This window comes from Arachis hypogaea, chromosome 18, assembly GCF_003086295.3.
Source record: "Arachis hypogaea cultivar Tifrunner chromosome 18, arahy.Tifrunner.gnm2.J5K5, whole genome shotgun sequence".
Lineage (NCBI taxonomy): Eukaryota > Viridiplantae > Streptophyta > Magnoliopsida > Fabales > Fabaceae > Arachis > Arachis hypogaea.
Window position 1 is genome coordinate 46,664,649 of NC_092053.1, and position 6,882 is coordinate 46,671,530.

Genomic DNA, 6,882 nt, shown 5'->3' on the forward strand with positions numbered 1-6,882 from the left:
GAATTTAGGAAGAAAAATATAATCATAAGAGTTATAGTTATAAAAAGTTAACAAGAATAATGAAAGAAAAAATAAAAAATAAGTTGTACCTCTTGTTAGTGTTTCTGTGTCTTTCCTGGTTGGATGAACACAAAATACACTAATTCAGTATCTTTGGACATAATGTCTTTATCCATATCTTATCTGTCAAACACGATTTTTTGTCTCTGTATTTCTGTCTCAGTGTCCCATGCCTGTAAACAAACGCACCCTTAGGTGTGTGTTGCAGTGTCACTTAATCTGTCACATTAGAAAATTTTGACCCTATCAATAAAGAAAGTGATGAAAGGACTACCATGACTAATTTAAAATCTTTAAGGAACGAGTTTGATTAAAAAAATTTTTGAGGACTAATTTAAAAAATAAGTGATCTTTCAAGGACTAATTTGACCATTTACTCGTACTTTAAATATGAACTACAAGGAAATTTTTTTATTTTGTTTTTAAACTAATGCTATAAGGATCTTTTAGTCTCTTAAAATAGAATCTATAGAAAAACTTTAAATTTTCTTTAAATTTTAACTTTATTTGAGTTATAAAGAAGGTATTTTGGTTTTTTTAAATGAACTAAAAATGTAATTAAGATTTTTTAAAGCAAATTTGAATTTTAATTTCTAATACAATCAAACAAGATGAATTAATTTTATAATGACATTTGAAAAAAAATTAAGAGTAAACTATTGTTGTTCTAAGTTGTTATCTGAAATTAAGGTGGGATTTGAACATGGACGTGAGGTCCTAACAATTAAGGTTAAGGGTTCTAACTTGTTCGTCGATACAGTAGTTAATTCCGACGCGTTTGGGCGATACCATGTAGACTGAACTTATCATTGTTGAGTCGACTTAGATACAACTTATTTTGTGGGTTATCCATTCTTTATTCAGAGTGTGGGCTGAACCCATGTTTAATGGGTGTAGATATAAACAATTATTTTGTTCTTTTCAAAATTAGTTATCAAAAAATTTTAGTTTTTAGAGTTTATATTTACTATGTCTAATACAATTAAACAAACATTATTCTAAAAGCGTAATTTAGTGTTTTTAAAATCAATGCTAACAAAATTATTTTTTAAATGAATTTGGTGGGTATTTTAGTCTTTCTGTAATTAAATTCAAATATTAATTTGTAATAAAATTAAAAAAACTTAAACATAAATGAGCATTTTAATCTATTTAACATTAAAAGATGTCTTTAACCCTTTTGAAAAATTAATGTATAATTATACCTAAAGATTCACATAATATGCTATCTTCATAGATTACATACGTGCCTTGTTATTTTTCATCATAATTATATTTTTAATGGAGACATATTTATTCACATTTGATTATTTTTAACATGACCTTAAAATTATTAGTGATATTTTTATCATTTTCGTCATTTAAAATTATTTTTGTTGGCACTTAGATTTTTGAAAATATTTTTAAAAATTTATTTTTATTTTTCTACTTCTTGGTGACATAACTTATTTTTGTTAAATAGACTAATTTGTTTATAATTTTTTTTACAAGATATTATATACTATATCTTAATTATTCAATTTTTTTTTAAATTAATTAAGAGACAAATTTATATATTTTCGGTTTGAAAAATGAATTTATATTTTAAATTAATTTTTTCATGCCTTTTGATAAAGTATATTTTATTCATGTAAATATTTTTTATTTAAGAAAAAAAAAGAAGAATTTCAACCCAATTTATCTCAAACAAACCCAATAATGTCAATTTTCATCGCATAAAGGCATAAAGCCATGATGAAAACTATTTTTAGAAATTTGCACAGTTCACTCTAAGTTAGCCAATTAGCCATAACCACTCCTGCAAACCTGCTCCCTGATTAAAAAACAAAAGCTGAAAATTGCTATACCTACGATACATGTGTGATTATAGTAAGATTCTGAAACTGAACCGGACATCAAATCGCTCTAACTACTAATTTACTGGTTCGACCGTAGTTCAACCAAAATCTCATTTTAATATATATATATATATATATATATATACACGCAGTAAAACATAATGATAGTCTAATATAAACTTTAAAATATTATCCAAAGTACATAAACTACAATGTTATAATCTCTTTCAAATACAAACTCAAAAGTCAAATTATATAAAAAAAAAGCCTCACCATAAAATACCATATGATAAACTATTCAAGATTATTCGCAATCCTACACCACACAGTAATAAAAAAATCAGAGTTCACGGATTGACTAACAACAATGACAGTTAAAAAAAATACCTAGAAGAGAGCAGATTGAGCAGTGAGCACGTAAGAGGACAAGGTATGACTAGAGGGGCCAACGCGACTGAAGGGGAGGAGCGTGGTGGAACAGAGTTGTCACCGGCAGGACAGTGCTGCGTGAGGGAGGCAGGAGGTGAGACCAGTTGCAGCAGCAACAATGGCTGCGTGATGAAGGCAGCATCCAGAAGTTGTGATGGCAACTGTAATAGTAGGATTTTGGACTTTTAGAAAAAAATCGGTAGGATCTCAATTTGGTTTGATTGACCGAGTGCGGTTTCTGAATCTTTTAATTATAGTATCTAATTAATTCGTTGTTTTCACTTGTTTATGGTTCGAACGGCCAGTTTGAACTGATTTTCAGGACCTTGTATTACAATAATAACTAAAAGAGAATATCTCTATATTTTTACAAACTTATCTCTTTATCTTATAATTCATCATTTATATATATAATGTTTAATATTGTTGACAATAATAATAATAATAATAATATTTTATTAATTCAGCTATGAAGTATACTTGGAACTTAACATATGTTTAATTATTCATGTACTGAATTTAACTACATTTTTCTATTGAGACTTTAAATATTTCTAATAGTATGTTTGATAATTTAGTTTTCATATTAATACACAAGTTAAAATGGCTTAAAAATTGAAAAGAATTGAAATAGTGGTTTATTTCAATGTTTATTTTTAAAACACAAATAAATAAATTAAATAAACACTATTTTGATACTAACGTTTTCTAGTGAACCAATACATATTTTCTTTAGTTTGTTCACATAATAACAACCTATTTTCTTAATCTTAATTTTTTAATTCAAATTTATTTATTTTATATATTTTACATGTTAAATAACTTAAAATATTTTATTTTTTAAAATTTATTTTTAATTATTAATATTAAATTTATAATTTTAAGAATTAAAATATAAAATTAATTTTTTTAACTCAATAAAAAAGTGGTAGAATCTATTGAGTCTCTAGTAAACAGATAAAGCCAATTAAGTGTGTTACATATCTAATTAATTCGTTAAAAAAAAATAATAACAAAAATAGAAGAATTAGTATTAATTATTTCCCACACAATACATTTGTTTGTCAAAACTTTTTTTCACATGATCTATATTTTAAATATTTTAAGTAATCTCATATACTCATATGTATGATAAGTTAGGTTATATTAAATAATCTATATTGTATGACCCCAATCTATATATGTATATCAGTCATATTTTATTATTGACTAAATTTGAACCAAATAAAAAATAAAGCCAAATATTCATGTTTACTTTTATCATATGTCGATGATATTATAATTGTTCTTGTAAAAGAAAAATAAATTTAATAAAAAAATTCATATAAAAAATTATTGATATAATTTTTTAATAATAAATTTTTTGTTGAAATATGTTACTTTACTATACTTAAAATATATTATTTAGAATAATTATATTATCTTAATTAATATATATTATTTAAAAGAACATTTAAATTTTATTATTTTGTATTAATAATATTAATAAAAATAATTTATTAGTTTTTCTTAAAATAACATTTTCTTTTCTTTGGTTCATCAAGTAATATGACAACAAATTTTTTTTTTAATTAACTGCGTCTACGAAATAATTATTATATTCATTTATTTCTATATTGCATGTAAAATAAATAACTAATGTTTAAAGAAGTTAATTACATAATTTTTTCTTAGTAAATTATAATAAGCAAATAAAATGCAATGTTTCATATATATTTCTTTTTCTTAGAAGAAAGAAGTACTATTAATTATATATTAAAGGAAAATTTTTTAGTGTACCGGTACATCGGTATTTCATTAATTTTAAACCATTGATTTTAATTATAAAAAATATATATACTATACATAATTTAAATCAATGATTAAAAATTACTAAAATATCGGTGTACTGTTATACTTGAAAGTTTTCCTATATGAAACTAGCTGCTCAACAGGCACTATTCAACCGCTTTTCTATTGTTTTTTAATAAATTAATTTTATCTTTTTGTTAATATATATTATTCACCTTTTAAATTTATTAAATCAGTATTTTTTTTCATTATTTCAAATTTAACATAGTATTATTTATATGATAGTTTGATTGAAATTAAAATTACTATAAAAAACACTTAAATTGTTAAATTATAAATGCACACAATAAAGGTATGTATATATATTTTCAGAAATAGATATGGTTCATAAAATAACAACAAAAATGTTATCCTAATTTAAAAAGAGTATATATAAACCAAAATGCATGTTACATATTTCAAAAGGTTAATTATGCGTAAATATCATGGATTTTCATGTTTGTTTTCATCCTTTTTAAGTGGTGGCCAAAATATGGATCTGAATTTGAAGAGGCCTTCATTTTCTTACAATTAGTCGAAGGACAGAGGAAATGAATATGCTTATCTTTTTTTTTTTTAAATATCAAACTATAAGATAATTAATAAAAAAAGGAGAATATAAAGATAATGTACTTGGAAAAAATCTTTCGTAATTCATCATACATCTCCTTATCAATAACTTCTTGCGTCTTGAAAAAATGTCAGATTTTTTTACCATAAAAATAACTATATAAACGCTTCAGGTATATTCAATTAAATTGATATCTTATTATAGAGAAAAATTCAATTCAAACTTGTGGAATTGAGATATATTGTTTTGCATTAAATTTTCTTAAAAGGAGAAAAAATGATTATAATTCGTGAGTTATTGTTGACTAAATATAAATTAAATGATATTACATCTGATTTATTAGTTATTTTTTTAATAACAATTACCTGTAATGATATTGTTTTGTACCAAAATGAGTTAGTTGTGTCTTTCTGAGTTCATGGCTGAAAAAAAAGTTAGACTTTCAACATAATTGGTATATAGGTCGAAATAGACGGTTTTATTTATTATATACCAAAAGTTTATCGCATTACCTTTGATTCTTTTGATCAAATATTTCTCTTTTTATCATATTCCATAACTGAGTCTTGTCTACTTTAACTATACCTCCCCAACTAATAGAATAAATTTTGAGTGGACGAACCTGATTCAATTTCACGTGTGAGTAATAACATTAAAGTAAAAATATGTATCATTAATGCACCCAAATTATCACTATCATTAATATTGTAATATTTACTTTATTGTCGATTGGTCTCATTGATGTAATTGATTGCTCATCTTTTCATGTACTACATAAGGATTGGAGCCCTTGTTCCTGTAATTTATTAAAGCAAATATGTATCACAATATGTTTCAATAGTGTTTTATATATTACTTTAGATTAAGTAATGATACATCTCAAATAAGACATACCTGTATCTTTTATTGGCGGCTAAAATTTAATTTTTATATTTTTTTTCTAAAGTTATGAAATTGATATCAACATTTAAAGAAGTTAAATTTTGAATTCTTTTCAAAGTAAATATAAACATTGCATACCATAATTTCTTAAAAAACCAATATTGATATATTCAATGATGTATCATAAAATTTGTATAATTTATGTAAATCTTAGTTGGTGCATACCTATTGGGTAAAGGAGATGTTCGAGTTCCTTTCTCTTATCTCTTGACGTATCTTGATGAGCTCTTGTGATATCCATTTATCTGTTAAAAATCTTAGTCATTAGTTGTTGACATTAGTGAACAAAACTATCTATTCTAATGTTGATATTGTAATGATAAAATTACATGATACACGGATTATACTTGTAAAAAGGTGAACGTATTTGCTAAGCTCATAAATTACCTGAGGTGCAGGTAACAAAATTTCTTTGAACACCACATTTCTTGTGAATTATCCGCTTTTTCCTATTACTGTTCCTTCTTTGACTAAGATTTTTGTGGTTGACTGAGAAACACTTCGAGATAGTGCAACGTATAATTGACCATGGCTGAACACATATTTAGGGAGATAGATCCCTACCTTATGAATAGTTTGCCCTTATGATTTATTCATCGTTAAGGCAAAACTCAACCTTACAGGAAATTACTTCCTAATAAGCATAAAGGCTAATCCTGAATTCTCAGTTGTTTTGTGTTTCATCCGAGGCAGAAAAGCTTTTTGTCTAAAGTGATGGCCTGTTAGGATTTTCATGTCTAACATGTTTTGAAAAGTTCTTTGACACAGTAACCTTGTGCCATTGCATAAGCCTACCTTAGGATCTATGTTTCTCAGTAACATCAAAGGAGCACCCTTTTTTACCTTCAATGTATAAGGTGGCAATCCACCCGTGGAGATTGAGTTAAGATATTCTTGTTGATACATGTTATTTGTATCTCCTTCTACTTCATCAAAGGATGATATGATGATTATATCATTGAGCTGTTGTACATCATGGTTTTTGGGTGTCAATATCGCTCTCTCCACCATGTAAGATGCATCCCACCTATGAGATTGCAAATTTGGAAAAGTTTCTTCTATTAATTTGTGTAATGATGCCTCACCTTTCCATGGTATTGCCATGTGTGCTTTTATATGTACCAAGTCCTCAGATATGGTAGGCTCAATCCCATCCCTTATTCGCTTGAGATACTCCGCAAAATCATGATCGTTAAGAGATCGCATATTTTG